The 24943-nt window shown below is 40.7% G+C and overlaps 1 long non-coding RNA gene and 1 other non-coding gene across 2 annotated transcripts; one reads left to right on the plus strand and one right to left on the minus strand.

Moving 5' to 3' along the window:
* Window positions 1–234: 234 nt before the first annotated feature.
* Window positions 235–23875, minus strand: LOC109498357. The gene is made up of 3 exons (XR_002155146.3): window positions 23029–23875; window positions 20272–20451; window positions 235–389 (listed from the first exon to the last, which is right to left on the minus strand). It is a non-coding gene; the product is annotated as an uncharacterized LOC109498357 (long non-coding RNA).
* Window positions 9232–9336, plus strand: LOC111559948. Its single transcript, XR_002741410.1, has one exon. It is a non-coding gene; the product is annotated as a U6 spliceosomal RNA (small nuclear RNA).
* Window positions 23876–24943: the final 1068 nt, after the last annotated feature.

Below are 24943 nucleotides of genomic sequence, written 5' to 3' on the forward strand. Positions count from 1 at the left end.
CACCAGGAATTCTAGGGAACACATGTTGATATAAAACATAAGTCACACAATAAGAGCTACCTTTCTTTTTTCTCCTAACTACTATTTACTGCAGGTATATTATATTTCAAGCATTGCTAAGCATTTTCCATATGGTATTCCATTAATATTTGCAAAGAAGCTGTCATTTATACTTTCTGGTCCTCGTTTAACAGATGAGAAAAGCAAGTCTGGAAAAGGCTAAGTAACTTGCCAAAATCACAAGGCTGGTAGGTAGAGGAGATGTGATTCTAATGCAGGTCTTTATCCTCTCCTTTTGATTTCTTTTGATTTTTTTTATTGAAGGGATTGGGTGGTGCCAGTGAAGGAAGATGCATCTTTCTTCAAGTTCTTTGTTGCTTCCGGAAAGTCTGTGTTGATTAAGGAAAAGAAGATGTTTAAGTTTTTGTTTCACAGACATCCTTTGATATTCCTATTTCAGATCATTCTTTTAAAGGGACAGCTAGGGCATGCATGCTAACTTCCTTCTATAATCACATTACTCAGAGATGGATACAGGCATCTGAACATGATTAGAGTCCTTTTTTTCTGTATTGCTATCATGAAATGTGGGTTCAAAGTACATTTCAGGTCCTGTTTGTTTTCATATTGACAAACCTCCTGTACCTTTCACTGATTACCTTTTTTAAAAATTAAGTAAGGGGCGCCTGGGTGGCTCAGTCGGTTGAGCACCCAGCTTCGGCTCAGGTCATGATCTCACGGTTTGTGAGTTCGAGCCCCGCGTCGGGCCCTGTGCTGACAGTTCAGAGCCTGGAGCCTGTTTCGGATTCTGTGTCTCCCTCTCTCTCTGTTCCTCCCCAGCTCTGTCTCTCTCTGTCTCTCTCTCTCAAAAATAAATAAACATTAAAAAAAATTAAAAAAAAAATAAAAATTAAGTAAACTTTGTTGAGATGCGATTTACATAATGAAGATTTAACTGTTATAAGTGTCCAATTCATTGAGCTTGGGTAAATATGGACACTCATGTAACCACAAGCACTATAAGGATAGATATTTCTATCATTCCAGAAAGTTCCTTTCTATCTTTTGTATCTCATCCCTCTGACCACATATTTGATATTTGGCCCAGGTAATCATTGATTTTTATGTGATTGTAGATTTGATTTGCATGTTGTAGAAGTTGCATAGGTGGAATCATATAGTACGTGCTCTGCATTTTTTTTCCTTCTTAGAAAAATGTTTTTGAGATATATGCTTTTTAAAAAATTTGTTTTTAATGTTTATTTATTTTGAAGGAGAGAGAGAGAGAGACAGAGCATGAGCAGGGGAGGGGCAGGGAGAGACAGGGAGACATGGAATCTGAAGCAGGCTCCAGGCTCCGAGCTGTCAGCATAGAGCCCAATGTGGGGCTCAAACTCATGAGCCATGATATCATGACCCGAGCCGAAGTAGGATGCTTAACCAACTGAGCCACCCAGATGCCCCCAGATGCCCCCAGATATATCCTTTTTGATGCATGTATCAGTAGTTAGTGCTTTTTATAAGAAGGTAGTATTTATTGTATAGATATAACACAATTTGTTTATCCATTCACCTGTTGATGGATATTGGGGTGGATGCCAGGTTGGGGCTATTATGAATAAAGCTATAAGAACATTTTTGAATACATTTTTTTTGTGAATATATGTTTTCATTTCTCTTGGGTAAATATCTAGGAGTAGAATTGCTGGTCAACATGGTAAAGCTATGCTGAACTTTTAGGAAACTAATACATTATTTACCAAAGTGGTATACTCCTATATGAGAGTTCCAGTTACTCCACATTCTGACGAACACTAGGAATTGCCAGTATTTTTAAAATTCTGGCCATCCCATTGCATGCAATAGTTTTTATTTGCATTTCCTAAAGACTAATGGTTTGGGGCATATTGTAAGTTGCTTATACAACATTTTTCCTAATCTTTCTGTTTAACTATTTTGTCCATTTTAAAAATTGGATGTGTCTTCATAGGGTTGGGTTGTAAGATACAAATCATTTTTCAGATACATGTATTCAAATGTAATATCACAGACGGTCATCCTTTTATTTACTGCCTTTCAGGGAATCAATTTTTAAATTTTGATGAAGTCCAGTATAGCAGTGTTTTCTTTTATGACTTGTGTTTTTCTCTTCAATCTAAGAAATATTTGTCTATCTGAAGGTCACAAAGATTTTTCTTGTGCATTCTTCTAAACTTTTAGAGTTTTCACTTTTCACATTTAAGCCTATAATTATTTTAAGTTAATTTTTATGTATGGTATGAAGTAATGATCAGGTTTTATTTTATATAGATACCCGGTTTTCCAGCACTTTTTGTTGAAAAGACTATCTTTTCCCCATTGAAATATCTTGGCCTCTGAAAACCCATTGATCATATGTGTACAGGTCTATTTTGAGACTCTGAATATGTTCCCATTGATCTATTTGCTTATATTTGTGTCTTACTAGGACTTTATAGATCTTGAAACCAAGTTCTATAATTCTTCCATTTCTCTTCTTTTTTAAGTATTTTTTTAAGGTTTATTTATTTATTTATTTTGAGAGAGAGCCTTATGTGGGGCTCTCAAGGATTGTGAGATCATGACCTGAACCAAAATTAAGAGTTGGATGCTTAACAGACCGAGCCATCCAGGTGCCCCCATTTTGTTCTCAGCAAAGTTTTATAGTATTAAATAAATAAAACTTGCATATGTTTTGTTAGATTTATTCCTAAGTATTCAATTTTGGATGCTATTCTAAATAGTATTATTTTCAATTCAATTTTTAATTTTTTTTCTTAGTATATAATTGATTTTTGTATCTTGTTTCCTGAAACTCAGTTCAACTCATTATTAGCTCTAAGGTTTTCTCTAATGGGTGCCTGGGTGGCTCTGTTGGGTGAGTCTCCAACTCTTGATTTTGGCTCAGACCATGATCCCACAATGGTGAGATTGAGCCTCACATTGCCCGGCACTGAACGTGGAGTCTGCTTAAGATTCTCTCTCTCCTTCTGCCCCTCTCCCCCATTCATGTTCCTTCTTTCTCTCTCTCTCTTAAAATAAATAAACAAATAAATAAATAAATAAATAGATTTTTCTCTAGATGTATTAGAATTTCTTCATATAAATTTTCTTTATCTTTGAATAAAAGCATTTTTATTCTTTCTCTCAATCTGTATGCCCCTTTTTCTATCCTTATTCAGCTGGCTTAGACCTTTGAGTACAGTGCTAAATCGTAGCAGTGAGAGAAAACATCCTTGCCTTCTTTTTGTCCCTAAGGGGAAATAGTTAAATATATTTGTTGTTACCATTAAACATTGTGTTAACTATAGATTTTTCATAGATACTCTTTACTAAGTTAAAGGAAGAGAATAGGTGTTAAATTTTGTCAAATGATTTTGTTATATCTATTGATAGGATCATATGTTTTTTTTCTCCACTATTTTTTTTTTTAATATGGTAAACCATATTGATTGGTTTTGAAATTTTATGCTAATTTTCTAATGCTTGAATAGGTCCCACTTTGTCTTGGTATATTATTCTTCTTATACATTTCTATATTTGATATGCTAATATTTTGTTAAGGAATTTTGCCTCTATATTCATGAAAGTCTTCAGTTTTTTTTCTTTTTTAATTTTTCATTTAAAAATTTTTTGTTTATTTATTTTTGAAGGAGAGAGAGACAGAGCATGAGAGGGGGAGGAGCAGACAGAGAGGGAGACACAGAATCTGAAGCAGGATCCAGGCTCTGAGCAGTCAGCACAGAGCCTAATGCGGGGCTCAAGCCCACGAACTGGGAGATCATGACCTGAGCCAAAGTCAGATACTCAACACACTGAGCCACCCAGGCACCCCAGTGTTCTTATACTATCTTTGTCTAGTTGTTTTGGTATCAGGATAATACCAGCCTCATAAAATAAATTGCAAAATATGTCAAGGAAGAAGTAAAACTTTCACTATTTGCAGATGATATGATACTGTATATAGAAAACCCTAGAGACTCCACCAAAAACCTGCTAGAATGGATAAATGAATTCAGTAAGGTTGCAGCATATAAAGTTAATATGTAGGAAATCTGTTGCACTTCTATTCACTAATAATGAAGCAGCAGAAAGAGAAATTGATAAAACAATCCCATTGATAATTTCACAAAAGAGAGAAAAATACCTAGGGATAAAATTTAACCAAAGAGGTAAAAGACCTGTACTATGAAAACTATGATGAACTGATGAAAGAAATTGAAGATGACACAAATAAATGGAAAGATATTTCATGCTCATATTGTAAGAACAAATACTGTTTAATGTCTTACTACCCAAAGCAATCTACAGATTTAATGGAATCTCTATCAAAATAGCAATGGTATTTTTCACAGAACTAGACAAAAAAAAAAAATCCTAAAATTTGTATGGAACCACAAAAGTCTCTGAATAGCTAAAGCAATCTTGAAAAAGAAAAACAAAACTAGAGTCACCACAATTTCAGACTTTAAGTTATATTACAAAGTTGTAGTGATCAAAACAGTACGGTACTGGCACAACAATAGATACATACATCAATAGGACAAAATAGGAAGCCCAGAAATAAACTCACAATTATATGATCAATTAATCCTTAACAAAGGAGGAAAGAATATCTAATGGGAAAAAGACAGTGTCTTCAACAAATAGTGTTGGGAAAACTGGACAGCTATATGCAAAAGAATGAAACTGAACTACTTTCTCACACCATATATAAAAATAAACTCAAAATGGATTAAGGATGTAATCCTTAATAACCATAATAATCCTAGAAGAAATCACAGGCAGTAATTTTGGCATCAGTCATTGCAACATCTTTCTAGATATTTCTCCTGAGGCAAGGGAAACAAAAACAAAAAATAAACTATTTGGACTTCATCAAAATAAAATATCCTGGAGTACCTGGGTGGCTCAGTCAGTTAAGTGTCCAACTATTGATATCATCTCAGGTCGTGATCTTGTGGTTGTGAGATTAAGCCCCACATTGGGCTCTTTGCTGAATATGGGGCCTGCTTGGATTTCTCTTTCTGTTTCTCTCTCTCTCTCTGCCCCTCCCTGGCTCTCTGTCTCTCTCAAAAATAAATAAATTAAAGTTAAAAAATTCTTCAGCACAGGAAAGGAAACAACCAACAAAACTAAAAGACAGAATACTGAATGGGAGAAGATATTTGCAATGACATATCTGATAAATGGTTAGTATCCAAAATCTATAAAGAACTTATAGACTCAATACCACAAAAACAAATAATCTAATTAAAAAATGGGCAGAGGACATGAACAGACATTTCTCCAAAGAAGATGTACAGATGGCCAACAGACACACAAAAAGATGTCCAACATCACTCATCATCAGGGACATGCAAATCACAACTACAATAAGATATTATTTCATACCTGTCAAAATGACTAAAATGAAAAACTCAAGAAACAACAAATGTTGGTGAAGATGTGGAGAAAAAGGAACCCTTATGAACTGTTGGTGGGAATGCAAACTGGTGCGGCCCCTGTGAAAGGCAGTATGGAGATTCCTCAAAAAGTTGAAAATGGAAGTACTATATGATCCAATAATTTCACTACTGGGTATTTACCCAAAGAATATGAAACACTAATTCAAAAGGATATATGCACCCCTAAGCTTATTGCAGCATTATTTATAATAGCCAAACTGTGGTAAAAGCCCAGATTTCCATCAATAGATAAATGGCTAAAGAAGTGGGATATATATACTTATATAAAAGAACTATTACTCAGCTATAAAAAAGAATGTGGTCTTTCCATTTGCAACAACATGGATGGATCTAGAGAGTATGATGCTAATAAGGGAAATAAGCCAACCAGAAAAAGACAAATACCAGATGATTTCATTCATATGTAGAATTTGAGAAAAAAAAACAAAGGAGAAAAAAACAAGCTCCTCCCCCCCCCCCCAAAAAAAACCCCACAATAGACTATGAACTATAGAGAACAAACTGATGGTTACCGGAGGGAAGGTGGGTAGGGGGATTGGTGAAAGAGCAAAGGGGATTAAAAGTACACGTATCTTGATAAGTGCTGACTAATTAATGTATGGAACCTGCTGAATCACTATATTGTACACCTGAAATAGTATAACCCCGTATGCAAACTACACTGGAATTGAAAATTAAAAAAAAAAAAACAAGAAAACAAGAAAAATTGAAAACAAATGAGCTAGCAGTGAGGAAGAGCCAAATAACATGAAAAAGAATTGGAAAATATTCTTACATTTTTCTCTTTAGAGAAAGGGTCTTGGTGTAGGAACGGTATTATTCTTTTCTTAAATGTTTGATGGGCTTCACCAGTGGAGACACCGTGCTTCAAGTTTTTGTTACTAAGAGGTTTTTAATTAAAAGTTCGGTTGTTCAGGGGCACCTGGGTGGCTAAGTTGGTGAAGCACTGGACGTCAGCTCAGGTCATGATCTCATGGTTCATGAGTTTGAGCCCCGCATTGGGCTTCATGCTGACAGCTCTGAGCCTGGAGCCTGCTTCAGATTCTCTGTCTCCCTCTCTCTCTCTCTGCCCCTCCCCCATTCATGCTCTGTCTCTCTCAAAAATAAACATTAAAAAATTAAAAAAAAATTTAAAGTTCAATTGTTTTAATAGACCTATTGCTATTCAGATTTCCCATTTCTTTTTTCTGCTTTTTTGGTAAATTGTGTTTTTAAAAAAGTTTCTTATTTAAGTTGTTAAATTTATAGCCATATGACTATTCTTAGTGTGTGTGTGTGTGTGTGTGTGTGTGTGTGTGTGTTAGTTTTTAAATGTTTTATTTTTATTTTCAAGACAGAGAAAGACAGAGCATGAGCAGGGGAGGGGCACAGAGAGAGGGAGACACTGAATCCGAAGCAGGCTCCAGGCTCCGAGCTGTCAGCACAGAGCCCGATGCAGAGCTCTAACTCACAAACTGTCAGATCATGACCTGAGCTGAAGTTGGACGCTTAACTGACTGAGCCACCCAGGCTCAGTTTTTAAGTATCTATAAAATATCTAGTTTTTAAATATCTATAAAATACCCCAAATTCCAGCAGAATATAGTCTAAATCTATTTCTCACTCAAGTAAAATTTGCTAGAGGTCGTCTTAACTTTCAGGGGCTCCCAAGCATGTACTGAGTCAGTGATCTAGGCTATTAGATCTTGTGGTTCTGCAATCTTTATGCATGGTTCCCATACTCAATGCTGAAGGGAAATAGAGTTAGAATATCTTGCAAGGTTTTCCCTTGCCTCAGTTTGGACATGAAACATGTCATTTCCACTCATAACCTTTGGCCAGAAATAGTCACTTGGATTTGTTCAGGTGCAAGAGAGCTAGGAGATATGGTGTCTAGTGTGCCCAGTGAGGAGAGAATACAATACTGATGAGCACTAATGATGTCTACCGAAGCGTTCATCTGTCACCTGACATTATGCTTCTCTCCACCACTGAAGAGAGCACTTCAGGCCATATTACATGCCTGTAATCCCTCCACCTGTTCAAGTGCTTTCATATCCATTATCTTAATGTGTCTCCAAATCACTGTGTGAGTTACGCAGGGCAGGCTCTTTTAACCATATTGCCTTGGGCGAATTATGGTGAGTCCAGACACACATCAAAGGAGAGAAACCAGAAAGAATTTTGCAGTTTTGTTGTGCTGATGATTCCCTGGGCAGAATACAGCATGCCATGCAGGACCAGTCAGGGGAAGCATGAGGGTCTGTCACCAAGGAGAGGGAGGGAAGGGAATGGTGGGCAAGCACCTTGTGATTTTTATAGGAAGGAAAGAGCAAGGAGAGGCAAGCAGATTTAGAATTGCCTAATTTAAAATCTTTCCACAGGATCTGGGTCATAAGGGCTATTAAAGGGTTGTCTGTTACCTGGCCCTGTGACTCACCCTGGAATCAGGTGAGTTATAAGGGCCAGGAGTATGAGTGCTTGATAAGGGAGGTGGTTGGGGTGTGGACTCAACTGACTTCTCAAGAAAAGGAACTGATGGGGCACCTGGGTGGCTAAGTCAGTTCAGCCTCCGACTCTTGATTTCAGCTCAGACCATGAACTCATGGTTCCAGAGATCGAGCTCTGCCTCAGGCTCTGGGCTGATGGTGCAGAGCCTGCTAGGGATTCTCTCTTTCCCTCTGTTTCTCTACCCCTTCTCCACTTGCTCTTCCTTTCTCTGTCCCTCTCTCTCAAATAAATAAATATTAAAAAAAAAATAAAAGAATGGGAACTGACTAGCCTCTAGCCTGGGCCTCAAAACTGGGTCAAGATAGCATTAAAAAAAAAAAGTATATTACCCAGGTAGTATTTATTGTCCCCACTTTGCATTTAAGGTACTGAGTCACTTTGAGGTTAGATCAATTACCTAAGATCATCTCATTATTACCTAGAGGGCCCTAGGCTTAGAACACAAAAACCCGATTCGCTGATGGATGTGCTTTACAGTGCATTGCCTTACACATCAGGGAGGTTTAATAAATGCTTCTGCGAATCACATTACCCAATCAGAAGCCTGGGTTCCCCACTCTGTTGCCTCATTTAGGAGCATGGCCCTTCCTCTTCTCACAGAAGGTCATAATCTGTCAGTCCCAGAGGGGCCACTGGACCCAGTTCCTCTTGTGCATCAAGGGGAAGCACACAAGATAGTAGATACTGAAGCCAGGATGGCAGCCTTCCAGGGGGTGGCAATAATTAGAGCTGGTGATTGAAGCTTTTCCAAAACTAGGTTAACCTAGGCCAAAGGTTAGCCTAACACTTCAATGTCATCCTTTTAAAGGGATGTATGCACAGAACCATCACTTTCAATGATGCTTTAGGTCTTTCAAACACTAAATGGCACTCCTCCCTTACCACCGATCTCCCAAGCAACGTTGTCCAAGGCAAGCCTGCTGACTGCTGAATTCAGCTTTTTGGGGAAAAGCTAACAACCAGGAATTGACATGCTGTGCTGTTTAGGCCAAAAGAATATTAAGACCTATTTGCAAACACTATAGAAAAGCTAAATTGAGTTAATTTCTACTTCTTGAGTTGAAACACTGAATTAAAAAACAATTTAAATGTCTTACTCTTTTAGGAAAAAAAAATCAATGCTTTAAAATTAATTTCATTTTTTAAACTTATTGTTAACTCAATAAAGCCTTTTGGGCTTTTTAAGCTAATTGTCTTTGAACTCATTTTAAATTCAAAAGTTTTTATAATTTTGATAATATTTTAAACACTATCTTCACTATATGGCAGTTCATGTTATAAACCTAGAAGGGTACAGAAAAAATTACCAAGGTCCTTGTGCAAGAACGACACAAATATCTTTGAAGCATTCTTACTGTTTTTGTGGAATAGTAGGAATTGTATTATTCTATTTTGTTTAATGGAATCATATGTGTGTGTCTATATGTATATGTGTGTGTAAATATATATATGTATATATATGTATATGTGTATGTATTCATATGTATATATATGTATGTATATGTGTGTGTGTGTGTGTGTGTGTGTGTGTGTGTGTGTGTATAGTGAAAATTTATAGACCTGTAGATAAATATCTGAAAGACTGTACACTAGAATGTTATCACTAGGGGATCAACAATGTGGTTACTTTGCTACAATTTTTATACTTTTGTTTTAACTTGATTGTTTCTAACAAGTTTTTAAGCCATTTTATAACTTATAAAACAAGTGATTTGAAACATCTATCAGGCCATGAATCAAACAATTTATTTGAATGTGGTCAGGTTTATTTTGCCCATGTGTGAACTTCAAATCGTTTTCAGATTCTTGCCAATGGCCACAATGGCCATAAAAGTTTGGCCACATGTTATGAACATCTTCCATGCCATTAGTCTTCCACAACAGTGACATTTTGAATAGTTTCATAATATTTTACTTTATAAGTGCATAAACACTTATTTCCAATTTTCCAGTTTTTAATTTCAGTGGGTATAGTACAGAGGTCAGGCAAAGCCAGGAGTAACATACTCTCTTCTCAACCACCTTCCATCTCCTTCTCTACGTGGACACATTTGTAAAAGTTTAATGCACATTTTGCTGGACCGTTTACTATTTCCATGCAAATTCAGTCAGTACACGCTCCTTCCCTGTCGTGCATCTTCTTTTCAGTATTTCTATCTCTAATTCTCCCAGTGGTAACCTAGAAATGATTTACTAATTTCAAATATCATTTGTTGGTTTGTTCAGTATATGGAATGTTTATATCATTTACACTAGTTCCTTCTCCATTTGATCTTCAATCATCATGCTTTAATTATAAGTGTAGTGCTTTATTTTCTGTTTTTGAAATTATATGAAAATATCTGTATCTGGACCCATCTCCATGCAATTACATTTGCCTTGCTCCCTTAGGACTGGGGCTGAAAAGGGCTAGATTCTATATGTTTTGGATTCTGTAGAATCCGTATGGATTCAATACATTTTGCTTGGCATCTGCACATATGTACCAGAATTCAAGCTTATCCAGTGACCCAACTCTTCCTTCTAGAGCAGCCGTGGACCCCAGGCTCACAGATGGCAGACTGCATTCTGACTGGTAGAAACCCACAGAGAAAGGAAAGGCAGGGAAAATGTGACCCTAGGGCTCTGGGTTCGTCTTCTCCGCTGTCTTGAATTCATTTGGGTCTGACTTCTTTGTGCATATGGGCACAAGGCCCATTAAAGGCTTTAAGGCTATGACTAAAGAAAGTATTTATTTTCTTCTTGGGACATGCTCATGAGCAAGAAGGAGGACGAGGTCAGAAGATGTGTCACCAGACGCTCTTTGATATTCCCCCAAATTAATAACTGTCTTCAAAGGGGTGAGGTTACCAAGCAAAGAGCTGGGATTTTCTGGAAGTACTTTCTCAGAGAAGCATTATTTCAATGGCCCCATCTGTCAGCCTGGGATCACACACAGGCTTTGCAGACAGAGTGGAGTTTCCAATAATTCCTTCTACTTCCAGGCAGGAAGGCAGAGAGGATTTGAAGGACCAGCCACTGCTGTGACTGAGAAGGGGAGGTGCCCCTCACCTTGCTTTGCCTTTTAGAAATAATCCTCTTATCTGTGCACACTTTGCAAGCCTTCCTTAAATGAATCTTCCGGTGCCTACATGGGATTTGCACATCAGTCAGACCTCACTCACCCATTCTGCAGCCAATAGAGCAAGGCTAGGACCCCTTTCACTGCTTGTTTAGAGCTCCAGGGGTGCTCCCTGGAGCACCCCACTGTGCTTCCCCCACTGTGCTCCCGCTGCACTTGTTTCTGCACGGTCTCTAGTTTCCCACTGTTGGCTCTGTCTCTGTTTTTTTGGCAAAATCCTCTGAAACTTTTATGATTTTATTCCCTATCTTTTATAGTTGTTTTACCAACTAATTTGCCTGCCTCTTTTTTTGTGGTTGCCGTGGAAGTCACTCATCTTTATCGAGTCTTTCTACAGCATTCCAGTTGGTATGCATAAAACAACGCTGTTTGTGTTTATCTTTCACTGGTTTATGTGACATTTAGTTACATTACATTATTACCAGACCATAGGCTGGCATAAATAGGTTGGGGTGCAATTGCAATTGACATGGCTGAGCATCCAGCTCCATTGGTGGAACTGACAGTATTTGTGTATATCAGAAATTAGCCAACTAGCAGAGAGCCTTCAGTGCGCGGTGCCCTCAGCCAGTGTGATTTACCCAAGACACGGAGAGGATTCATTAAGCGAGTAGTTGTTTGAGGGAGAGCAGTTCAGAGAGATTGCTCTTCCATGAATTCTATAATGGTTAGTCACCAGAACTCTCTCCACATCAAAAGGACACTGCTCTCTGGCTTGTATCCCTGGGACCTGAGTCTTGATTAGCGTATGTGGCTAGAACCTCAGCAGACCCTTTTCGGATGTGGGTGGCTGGGAGGAGGTGGGGATCATTCAGACTACACTGCAATTGTCTTCCCAATATCAGATTCAATGCCAAGCTCACTAAAACTGTAAGCCCAGCATATCTCCAATTATACCTATTGTGTTAGGCAGCCTCCTTTCCCCAAAGAGGTCCATATCCACATCCTTAGAATCTGTGAACATACATTACATGGCAAAAAGAAATTAAGGTTGCAGATGGAATTAATGTTGCTAATCACCTTATCGTAAAATAGAGAATTATCCTGGTGGGCCCAAGATAATCAGAAGGGTCCTTAAAGGTGGAAGAGAGTGAGTCGGAAGGAAATGTGCCTGTGGAGAAGCTCACAGAAATTCAATATCAGAAGAACTCAGTGTGCCATTGCTGGCTCTGAGGATGGACCATGCCACGAGTCAAGGACTATGAGCAACCTCTAGAAGCTAGAAAAGGCAAGATTCTCTCCCAGAGCCTTCATAAAGGAATGAGGCCCTGCCTACTTCGTTGTTCTAGCCTCCTGAGACATGCCTCAGACTTCTGAGATAATAGGATTGTGTTTTTTTAAGTTTGTCATAATTTGTTATAGCAGCAATAGTCATCTAATGCATCTACCCTCTTAATTCTGTGACATCTTCCTTTTCCTAATAAAGGAAATTACATTTAGAGGATTTCTTTAATGGAAGCTCTGAATTTTACAACCCCTTCCTACTCCCCAATGTATTTAAATGTAGTTTTAAAGCTGCTGCTTGTGTCCAGAGAAATGTAAAGCAAAGAGCCAAAACTCTTTACAACAAAACATTTAAAATGCTTCAAATATCCAAGGAGAGCTTTTAAAGGGCAGCTCTGTCATGGATGGAGAAAGAGTAAGGAGACTGAAGTGCTCTGCAATGTATCATGCTTGATAAGCCAAAGTCCTGGGTGAGCAAGCGTCAGACCCACACTTAGAGATGGGAGGGCCTCTCGGGGCAGCCGGCATCCCCTGCCCCAGCCCTGCTTGGCTGGATGGGTCCCCAGAGTGACCTTGTAAACACCAATTGCTGCCAAGTTTGTCTTGGCCAGTGTTGTCTATCAGCACAGAACCTCTTACATTTAGACAGAGAGACCCCAGGGAGTTGCAAGGAGGAGAAATGCCGAAGGGAACACGCACTGTTAAGTCAATAGGGCTTTGTACAGATCACCAGAGGAAGCAGAGCAGGGAGCAAGATATCCGGAGACAGGTGTGAGGCCTGTTGCTACAGGAAGTTAGAGGTCTGCAAGGAGGCAGAACGTTCCCCAGTTCAGAGTCCAACACAGAGGTGCAAACCCCTTATAGGGTGGTGGTGGTGAGATCCTGAGCGAGTGCCCCGGTGCTCAGCCTTCTGGAGTGCAAAGGAGGGTCTTTCGCCATCAGCTCAGGTGTGGGGGCCCAGTGGAAAAAGAACAAAGTGAACAGAAGAGGAGGATGGAGGATGGTGGGGTTCTGCATGGGGGGGCCAGACTGTGAGGAAATACTCCTGCTCTTGTGACCCTGGGTCAGCAAGAAGGAATAATGTGGGAGATTCTGTTACGGGACCCCTCTGAGTTAAAAAGCTTGGGCAAGCAGACTGTTGGCAAATTGCTGCTGCTCTTTTCTTCCGAACTCAGAAAATGCACCTGCTCTCATTACTAGAGATTCTCTGAGGTTTGTGAGCAGTGGGGTAACAGACACAAGCATTTCTGCAATATTAATAATCTAGAGAGGAAAGAGAGGGTTACCCAGGATGGGTGCATGGCTTGGGACAGGGCATATCACCCAAGACTTGATTCCCTTGTGTAAATGGCATCAGGGAGGCTCCCCTGTATCCTCAGACTTAAGAATAAAGTGATGGAGGAGTATTGGGTAGGCTGATGGGCTAAATGGATGATGGGCAGTAAGGAGCACATTCGTTGCAATGAGTCCTGGGTATTCTATGTAAGTGATGAATCACTAAATTCCACTCCCAAAACCATTATTACACTATATGTTAAATAACTTGGATTTGAAAAAAAAGAGAATAAAGTGAGATATACATATTCTGTAAAGTTTGAAGCATTTTGCTTAAGTTATGATTAATATTTTCATTGCTCTTAATAGATTGATTTAAATGTATATGATTTCATCAGAATCACCAAAGCCTTGTAACAATTTTTCTGTCAGAGTATTTTGTGGTGAAAGAATGAATTGATTCCTTTTTGGCCCTTCCTTAGTTATCTTTTATCTGTTCTCCTCCTCGTGACCAAATACCATGTTTCTACTTTCTCACCTGCCATGCATTCATCTGTCCACATCACACTGACCTATATGTTCCCACTGGTTTACTGAAATTGCTTTGGACAAGGTCATTAATGATCTTCTAATTGTCAGATTCCATAATAATAGTAACAATAATAATGACGGTGATAGCTAATGCTTATCAAGGCTTAATTATGTCAGGCATGGCTCTAAGTGATTTGCATATATTAAGTAATCTAAATGTACACTATCTTGTGAAGGAGGTAATGTTATCAATCAGATTTTAATAAGAAGAAAATTGTGGCAGAGAGGCATCCTTGGCGTAGGTCACAGGATTAGAAAGAGGCAGAACCAGGATGCAAACCCAGGCAATCCTGCTCCAATACCACACTTGTAACCTCTACATGATGCTACCTCTTCATTTGACTGCCCTCTGTTGCTTCCACTGACAATCCCTGGTTGAAGATGGGGCATTGAAAAGCAGTGGAGGGCGCCTGGGTGGCTCAGTTGGTTAAGCGTCTGACTCTTGATTTCAGCTCAGGTCATGATCTCCTGTTTCATGAGATTGAGCCCTTGCATTGGGCTCCGCACTGACAATGTGGAGCCTGCTTGGAATTCTCTCCCTCTCTCTTTGCCCCTCCCCAGCTCATGCACATGCATGCATTCTCTCTCAAAATAAATAAACTTAAAAAAAAAAAGAAAGAAAAGCAGAGTGGGCAGGTATGCTAAGGCCATGCAGCTGGCAGTTAGATCTAGGGATGCCCCTGCTCTTGACATGGAGAAGTCTGTGGCACAGGCCAGGGTTGATAGCCTTTCTGAAAGTCCTTGGTCTGGGGCTGTGACTGGCTCAATGCAGAAGGAATGGCTGAAGAGGCAGTCACAGGGAGGTAGGTGGTCCTAGCTAGACATTGGGACAAGTTACCAGCAGGGAGAAGGGGTCACTATTTCCAGATCTGGGGCATAAGAAGAGTCACAAAGTTGGTCTGTGGGGAACCACGGTGACTTTCAAGGCCTCTTTGTGGCACTTTGGATACTTTCAGATCTTTGGTTTCCCGGTGCATAAATGTCCCTGTCTTTTCATCAGGCTCTATGACTAATATGCCTTGGTGATCCACACATCTTCAGGTTCAAATGGCCAACTGGAGATTTTTTTAATTAATTTTTTTAATTTTTTAAGAGAGAGAGAGAGAAGGAGAGAGAGGGATCACAAGTGGGGGAGGGGCACAGAGAGAGGGGGACAGAGGATCTGAAGCAGGCTCTGTGCTGACAGCAGCTAGGCTGATATGGGGCTTGAACTCAGGAACCATGAGACCATGACCTGAGCTGAAGTTGGAAGCTCAAACAAGTGAACCAACTGGGTGGCCCCCAACTGGGGATTCTAGTAAAGCAGACAGTACCCTCCTATACTCTTGTTAGCTTCCTCTCAGCCTCCTTAGGGTACAGTGAAGCTGGACAGAAAAGGCAGAGCCCATTGTAGTCTGCCCGTGGACATGCCTGCATCCTACAGAGATAGGAGAAAAAAGGAGGGAAGAAAAAGTCACATTCTGGAATGTTATGTCGAGGAAAAAAAATCCTCAGAAACGAAACAAAGCTCTAATCAACTTGAATACAAATGTGTTAGCTTGCCTGTTCTGGGATAAGTAATTTTTTCAGATGTGCATAAAGCAATTTAGCCACTCATAAATTTGACAAGTCAAGACATAGTCCCTTAAAAAGCAATGTTGAGCAATTCGCCTGTTATTTTACAGAAACCATTTAGTAATCATATAAAGTAAGTGAGAGTAGGCAGTATAAATATTCCTAGTGCTCCTAATCAATGAAGAGTATCCCAAAGAGAGGACTCTGAGTATCTTGGAACAACCTTGTGTTGAGTGTGCACGTATGTGTGCATGCAGATGTGAATCCAGGCATGAAAGAGAGCAACTTTGTTTTTGTAAAGACCTTTTATTTTATCGACAGAATGAAAATAATTTGACCATGGCGATCTTAACTCTCCATGGCAGAGAAAGTCTTGATTGGTCTTTGTCTCCAGAATAGAACACCTTGGGTCTCTGGAAATGTTATAGCTACTTAAATAATTTATTCAAATGGTCACCAACCAGGCCAGTGCCTATTTTGGGAGACCAATGTCTTCAATGAATTTCCCACCTCCCCCAGAAACCCATACCCCTGTTGGAAATATCAGTGAGATGCTCTGCTAGTCCTGTAGAAGCCCTCCAATCTCTGTTCCCTGGGCAGAGTCTCTAATTACCGACCATTATCTTTTCTTACTCTCTTCCTCTTAATAATACAACATTGCCCCCACCCTGAGTTTTAGCTGGGAACATGGCCCACATCCACCCAGTTAGAGGCTGATTACTCAGCCTCCCTACAGTCTAGCTGTGGCATGTAATTAAATTTTGGCCAAGAAAGTGATAATGGAAGTGATGTATGCAAACTTCCAGACTGAGTATAATGAAGCTGTGTGTCTTTCACTCTTTCTTTTCCTCTCCCCTCTGGCTGGGAAATGGCAATTGAAGCTGCTCCTTTGGACAGAGACGGAGGCTTCAAATTGAGGATGGCAGAGCTGCCCAACCTTTCTGGACTGTTTGATGAGAGAGAAGTGAAGTTCTATTTTATTTAAGCCTCTGGATTTGGGGTCTCTTCATTAAAGCAATTTTACCTGTAACCTAAGTAAGACATGACCTAAGAGATCAATAAGTCGGGCCCATTTGTGTCCTGAAGTACTGTGGTTGATATCTTCCCTGAAGCCTCAGTGACCAAAGAGAGCTACTGTGTAAGTGTGTGAGGGCAGAGCTCAGGACATTGTGGTTTGTTTAAACCATTACTGCCTGGGGAGCTAAGGAATGGAATTCATTGCAGTAGCCTGGAAGAACGCCACCTCGAGATTTACAAACATGTGTTTTATTGTTGCTGATTGTGTAACTTTTTATTTTGATATAATTTCAAGCGTATACAGAACTTACATAAAAGTTGCAAGAAGAGTACAGGAACATTTTCAAATTTTCCAACTGTTTATACTATATCCATTTACTTTATCATTCTCCTGTGTGTGTGTGTGTGTGTGTGTGTGTGTGTGTGTGTGTGTATCAATATAGTCTCTTTAAAACATTACTTGCAAGGAAGGAGACTGTCTTTCATGATCTTTCACATTTTGAAAAACAGCCCAATTATTTGTAGAATGTTCCTCAATCATCATTAGATGTAGTTTGTTTATTTTGTGCAGGAATGTCATAGAAGTGATGTTATGCCTTCTCAGCGCCTCCTCTCAGGAGTCAAGTGATGCTCATTTGTCACTTTGATCACTGGGTTAGGGTGGTGTCCACCAGATTTTTCCATTGTAAAATTCCTCTTTTTGTCTATTAGTAAATGATGTGTGTTTGGCTACTTTGAAACCATGTAAATATCTTGGGGCGCCTGGGTGGCTTGGTCGGTTAAGTGTCCGACTTCGGCTCAGGTCATGATCTCACGGTCCGTGAGTTCGGGCCCCGCGTCCGGCTCTGTGCTGGCAGCTCAGGGCCTGGAGCCTGTTTCAGATTCTGTGTCTCCCTCTCTCTCTGCTCCTCCCCTGTTCATGCTCTGTCTCTCTCTGTCTCAAAAATAAATAAACGTTAAAAAAAATTTAAAAAAGAAACCATGTAAATATCTTGTTACTCATCATATATTCACTACCAGTTTTAATATCTTTTAATGATTTTATACACTAGGAATTTTAACATGGATTTACTTGGAGAAAGTACGTCACCTCAGAGAGGGTTTAGGACTACCTAACTTGGGAGAAGAAGGAGGTCTGGAGTCTAAATTCAACCGATCAACCCCAGGCTTCAGTTTCCTCTTGGGCAAAACAGATAGGTTCAGGGATGGTGGTCTTGGGTGAAATGGCTTCTCTCTAGCTTTCTTAAAAAAATTTTTTTAATGTTTATTTTTGAAAGGGAGAGAGAGAGAGCGAGAGAGAGAGAGCATGAGCAGGGGAGGGGCAGAGAGAGAGACACACACACACAGAATCCAAAGCAGGCTCCAGGCTCTGAGCTGTCAGCACAGAGCTGGGCATGGGGCTCAAACCGTGAGGTTATGACCTGAGCCGAAGTTGGACACTTAAGGGACTGAACCACCCAGGTGCCCCTCTAGCTTTCTAAATCTAAGGATCTGGAGTTTGTAGGGACAGGCATCCTGACATCCTGGGAAGGTTAGTTCTTTGAGGTGCAAAACTCTCACATGCTCGGTAGTACCTTCAGCATCTCTGGCTGTTAATCACTAAAGTCTCAGAAGTTTTCTACACTGGAGAAGTTTTAAAATATGGCTGCTCATTCTTTGACACTTCTCCCATCAGGAGGTGGGGTCTACATATGTCCCCTTGAAGCTGGGTGTGCCTGCACCTGTTTGTGCCAATACAGTTCAGCCACAGTGACATCATGTGACCTCTGAAGTTTGGTCCTAAAAGGCAAGGTAGTTTCCCCTTTGTTTTCAGGAAGTCTTAATCTTGGAGGGCTGGGACATCATATGAGAGATTGGCTACTGGGACTGCCATGCTGTGAGGAAGCCCAGTCCCTAGGGAGAGACCATATATCCATAGAGTTGCTTTGGCCGACAGCCCCAGCCAAGTCCAAGTCCAGCTTTTGAGTCATGCTGGCTCAGGTACGAAACCTATGAGTGAAAACATCTCCACGATTCTGGTCTTCAGTTATTTGAGAACTTCTTAGCTATTTGAATCTTTCTAGCTAGAATCTCAAGTGTTGTGGAGCAGAGACAACCATACCCTATCTGAATTCCTGATTCCTCAAAATCTATGAGCATAACAACATGGTTGTTGTTTTTTTTTTTTTATGTCATTTTAATTAGGAGGGCTTTGCTATGCAGCAACAGATAACTGGAACATCCACTCCCTTCCCAGTTCCCCTGAGGGGCCTGTGTGACCTCAGGTGGGAGCCACTGTGGATTCTAACCTAATGCTTCTCTTTTTACTACTTGTCAACAAAATATATTTTAAATCAAAATATTACAATATGCTGAATGTGGTATGTCTCTCCTGTATCCTCTGGGAAAATGAGACCATGACTTTTGTGGGTTTTTTTGGTAATGTCAGCAGCCCTTGAACTTTAGCCTCATTTACTCTCTGGAGCCTACCAAGACCCCATGGCATGTTTATGGGACACGGACAACTTCCAAACAATAAGTACTTTATAACAAGAAATGTCACTTATACTCTACTTTTTCAGCTGTGCTCCTGAAGAGGTGGTGATGAAATGGAAGCTATAGAGGGAATTGTATTTCTTTAGAGATGTGGTTTATACATTTGGAGATGTATTCTGGAGTCTCCTGTCTCCTTATCCTAACATTGAAGACTGGCTAAGTGGGGAGAGTGAGAGCTTGTGACTTGACTTGACAAATACACTGTGGTCATTTTCTCTTGATATTTAATAGCTGCCAAACTGGAGGGAGACAGAATCCTAAACATTCATTCATTCATTCATTCATTCAACAAACCAGGAATTGTGCTAGGTTTTGGTGGTGGAGCATTGAAGAAGGCAGGCACAGTTTCTGCCCTCATGAAGCTTATAATCAACCTATCAGAAAAGACAACGAATGAGAAATTTATAAGTTTGGTGAATATGATACGTTGTGCTTCTCAGACTGTCTATGGCAAAGGGCCTGTTCATTTTTCCTACTTACCTACCTACGTACCTATTGTCTGTATATAGCATTTTTGACTTCCAGTCAGTCATGAATAGGTGTATCCTAGTACAGGTGACCAATGTGATTTGCCATCCAAGTTGGACAACTTCCAGATTAATCTGCACACTGTTCAAAATAGATGAGCCTGTAGATTCCTTCCTTGGAAGTTTTGACAATGCCAAATTGCTACACAGGCATTGACACGTTTACTTCTAATGTCTGTATTGATCTCCTTGCAGATCATTGACAGGAAGCTTACACACTGGCCCTGGTGCACAGACCACACCTCGAGTTGCACAACTATAGATAGGCAGCAGTGTAGGTGGGTGTCGTGCTGTCACTTGCCCTTATTCACACATTTCTCAACGAAACTTAGAAAACTGGAGGGAGTTTTCTCACAATGCACAGACTGACTTATGTTCCAAATTCTTATGCCGTCATTTTAGACTGATCGTAGGAGAACTGATGAGCAGAATCTGGGAGTCACCACCTTACCTTTGAGAATCTACTAATTCCTGCAAGGACATGCAGGTTCCTTCCCCATTGTTTCTCAGGTCATTCCGTTCAGGGCGTGGTGAGGAGGATGCAGAAGACAGAGTTGACTTGTGGTACTCCAGGTTCTCACATACCCAGTGTTGATATCATGGTTCTCCAAGGCACAGTGTTCTTGGGAGGCTGTAATGAAGAAGTGATTCTTTTTTTTTAATGTTTATTTATTTTTGACACAGAGAGAGACAGAGCATGAATGGGGGAGGGTCAGAGAGAGAGGGAGGCACAGAATCCGAAGCAGGCTCCAGGCTCTGAGCTGTCAGCACAGAGCCTGATGCAGGTCTCAAACTCACAGACCGTGAGATCATGACCTGAGCTGAAGTCAGACGCTCAGCTGACTGAGCCACCCAGGCACCCCTGAAGTGATTCTTGAAATAGCTTTGGAGTCACTCCTTTTATGATATCCTTAGTGACATCATTTGCATTTTACAGGTAAAGAAATAGTAACACACTAATTAAGGAACTCTCTTGGGTGAACAGATAAGAAAAGGGACTCTCAGATTCTGAATAGATTTTTTTTTTTTGGTCAGGATTTTAAAAACTAGAAAAAAAAAACACTTAAAAAGATTTGAGGAGGGTGGATTTTTATGGTCTAGAGTTTCTTAATGCTTCTAACTATATATTTGAAATACTATAAACATTTTTTATAAATAATTTCCTTTTGATCGTGTGCCTGGGTAGCTCATTTGGCTAAGTGTCTGACTCTTGATTTCAGCTCAGGTCATGATCTTGTAGTTTGTGAGTCTGAGCCCTGCATAGGTCTCTGTGCTGATAGTGTGGAGCCTGCTTGGGATTCTCCCTCTCTCTCCCTCTCTGCTCCTCCCCCAAAAATAAATAAATAAACTTAAAACACTTAATAAAAAAATTATTTCCTTTGGAAATCAACCCAAAATGCAATGGATTATGCAACAGCAAGGCATGATATTGCCCTCAAACCCTAGTTTACTTTGTGCAAAATGAGGAAAAAAGTGTGCGTCATCCTAGATTCTCTCCACCAGCCTGACATGAGAGGACTGGCCTTGGGAGCATTCAGGGGCAAGGTCTCTGGGGAAGATCACGTAGCCCCTCTACTTCTCATGTATAACTTGGCCACTGAGCAGAATTTTGCTCAATCAAAATGCAGGGAAATCAGCTAATCATTGACATCGTGCCAGCTGTGGAGTATATTCACTAAGGAATTCGAGCTGGCAAATAAAGTCCTGCTGCTTATGTCCAGATTTATTTGTCTGAAAAGAATCATTCACACCAAAAAAAAAAAAAAAATCCAAAGAGCAAACAACAACAGCAACATCCAAACAGAACAAGAAATATAAAAGCCACCCAATAGTCATTTCTCCTGCTTTTCCTTCAAAAACACCAGTGTTTATTTAATAGGTCCACAGCCGTAGGATGGAAACAAACAGATCAATCACTAGGGTGTTCCATTGTGCCCATCATCCTGATGTCTGTTGATGGGATTTATCTGAGTTTGAAAGTCATCACAGGGGCACAGGTGCAGCTGATGTGGCATGACATTGGTGCTATATAAAGGACTGTGAGTGACAGCATGAAGGTAAAGGAAATTATGCCTGAGCGCTCCAGGCAGCCAGCCCACCTCCCAGCCCTCCTGCCACCCTCTGCCTTACCAGAGTCACCTCTTGGACACGGCAACCATGTCTCATCATTGACTTCAATAGCAGTTGGCGCTCTGCTTGCCTCCTGCTCTGCCTGTGGCTAAGGCTGAGATGAATGTCTAATAGGCCAATCTTTCTCTGCTGGGATGAGCTCATTTTTATGTTGCTCCCTAGCATAGGGCTGTGCATATTTCTCAGACAGGATATAAGTTTCCAGGGAAAGAGTCTGCTCATATCCAGAAGACCAAGACTGAGGCTTGAGATTTATGAGCTAAACAAAACTCTCAGTGGAAAGTTAAGGACACTAAAGGAAGAGTGTTTCTTCAGCATTTTAAACCCTGGTTTATGAATGGAGGAGAATATCTACCAATAGGACCCACGTCAAAGTATATGCTTTATATAGCTTAAATAAATGAAATGCCACAAAAACCTTGAGCTTGTCCAAGTATGCTGGTGGGCTGGTTGGTTGAGTTGAAAGCTACTCCCTGGGGATTTGACTGGGGTCATTGTGAAGAATGGGCACAGTCAGTATGTTTTGGTGATAAGAAAATAGTCGCCATCTTCCCAGGGTCTCAGAATAAAACCTATGGTAGGAGAATCCTAGAATCCTAAATTTATTGCAACTCAGATTTGATCTGGATCAGTATCATTTTTCTCATCTATAAAATGCGCTGGCTTTGATGTATGTAAAAGCTCACTAGGTGAGTTACTAGGTTTCATGCAACCTGGTATAAGGTGGGTTGTGTGTACACAGGCAGTTGGGGTGGGGGTATGAATGGGGTTAGGTGCCCTGAGAGGGGAACTAGAAACTTAAGCTCTTGTAAAGCTTGCCCAGCACCTGCCTTCAGGAAGACTTCCCTCAGGGATCAAAACTCTGATAGTTTTAAAAGTAGCATATGCTTGCCTTCATTTAGTTACTCATTCAGTAATTGATTCTTGCCTTACTTAACTCAGTAATTCAACAGATATTTATATGTGTAAACAGTTTACCAACACTTCTCACTAGGATATGTATGGGGCCCCAGCTTAAGTTCTTTTGGAAGGTTTACCTATCCTGTTCATTCATTTATTCGTTTAATAACATCCTTACCCTCTGGAGCTTGCATTGTCATATACAGCTCTTTAGAAGAACTAAAATTCTTTGCCCAGGATCTCTGGTATGGAGCTGGGATGATTCATGGCTGCTTAGGAGACACCTAAGCTGGATGCTTTTCAAGAGTCAGGCACAAGGTTTGCCTCACAGGGTCCTCCAGAAGGGTGGGTGTCTGCTCTGGAGGAGATGTGCTAGGAAGAAGGGCAGTGAGTCATGACTTTAAAACTTCTCTGTAGATGTTTTGCAGTTCACACATGTGAAGGCGTTAAGCAGGAGGAGCAGAGTCATTGTCTTTGAGTTAGTTTTGCCATTGTTAATTACCTACCCTTATGTTGTCCCCTTCATGGTATCAACCCTAGCTGGCTTCCCTGTTGTTTTCCTGTTATTCTTTGAGCTTCAGCTCACGTATGCCTCTTCCAGGAAACTCCCTGATTATAGCAGATTGATTATATATGGCTCCTCGGAGCATCGCCATCCCTTAGTATATGTCTGCATATTTCATGGAGACTTCATAGCTCATAGAGGACATATTGTCTCTCTCTGTCTAGACTCTGGTCTCCTTGGAGAGCAAACGTTAAGTGCTGTCCCTCTTGTTCTATTCTTGAATAGTGGACACATTGTTCCATGGGCACTGCTGACTTGATGATACTTCAGTGGGCAGGTAGGTAGTTGGATCACACTCTGAGGTTACTTCGGGGGGGTGCTTTCTGTACAGGTAAGAACTTAACCCTGTAGCAGCAAGGCCCATCTTCAGCTGTTTCCATTCTATACATTTCTTGTTAGTGGTGCCCTGAGGGCTCCTGCTGTGTCTCCTCAGATTTTCCTGTTGGAACTTTGCATATGTCAGTTTGCCTGCAGACACTGCTCTGCTATGATGTCACAATTGCAACTTGATGAGAGCAATTTTCCTAAATGAAACAATCCTGGTGATTAGCTCTAGCTCCCTTCTGCCAGCCAGTACAGCTGGAATGGGCTGCAGCGTCTACATACACACAGATGCATGCACACACACAGCCTGGGGGGCCGGTTTCCTGGGTGCTCTAGGACCCACCAGAGCTCCCTCTGTAAGCCCCCCCTCCCTTCCCGAGGTAACAGCAGTGTCCCAGATACATGCATAACAGGTTTCCAATTTATTTCTTTTCAACAGCCTGTGGCAAACATTTCTTCCCCCTTTTCTCCTTTTATTGCTTGCCTTTACTTTATCTGCTAAATCCCTGCTTGTGGGTCTCCAGCTGCCTTTATAGCACCTGGCCTTGTTAATATCTCTGTGTTGTTGCAGTTGCTGCCCTTGGGGTCTTAATGAGGAGCAGGTGGATATTATCAGGTCACTTTCAGGAAAGAGGATAGGAAGGGAACCTATTACCAACCAACACATTATATAGGTTATCTCATTTAAAACCATCCTTGTGCAGTAAATACTATTTCTCTGACTTTATGATGAGAAAAACTATCCCCAGGAAAGTCCCCGGATATCATTCTTTGGAAATTCCCTCTAAGAGTCAGTCTCTCTTCTGCTCAAGTTCTTACAATGGAGTCCTAGGATCTAATATCGAGTAAAGATCACATTCCTTAGCCTAGTATTCAGAATTCCTTACCATCTGGCCCTCATCTACATTTTCTGTCCCCTTGCTCACTACTTAATATTCAATCATAATCAAATTGAGTTTTTCCCTCTTCTGCATAAGTACCTGACTCTTCCCCACCTCCATACCTTTGCTCCTGTCATTCTCCCCTTTACAATGGCTTCTTCAAACCATTTCCCCGCATATACAGATGTTTAAGTTTTAAGAAGCAGCTCAAAAATCACAGGCTCCACATGGACCCACCTGGCCTGCTCAGTTGGAAGTGACTGTTCCCCACTCCCCCAACCATGGAGCCTAACCTGGATCACTCTGTAGTAGTAATCCTCCTT

This window comes from Felis catus, chromosome A3, assembly GCF_018350175.1.
Source record: "Felis catus isolate Fca126 chromosome A3, F.catus_Fca126_mat1.0, whole genome shotgun sequence".
In the NCBI taxonomy this organism is placed as follows: domain Eukaryota; kingdom Metazoa; phylum Chordata; class Mammalia; order Carnivora; family Felidae; genus Felis; species Felis catus.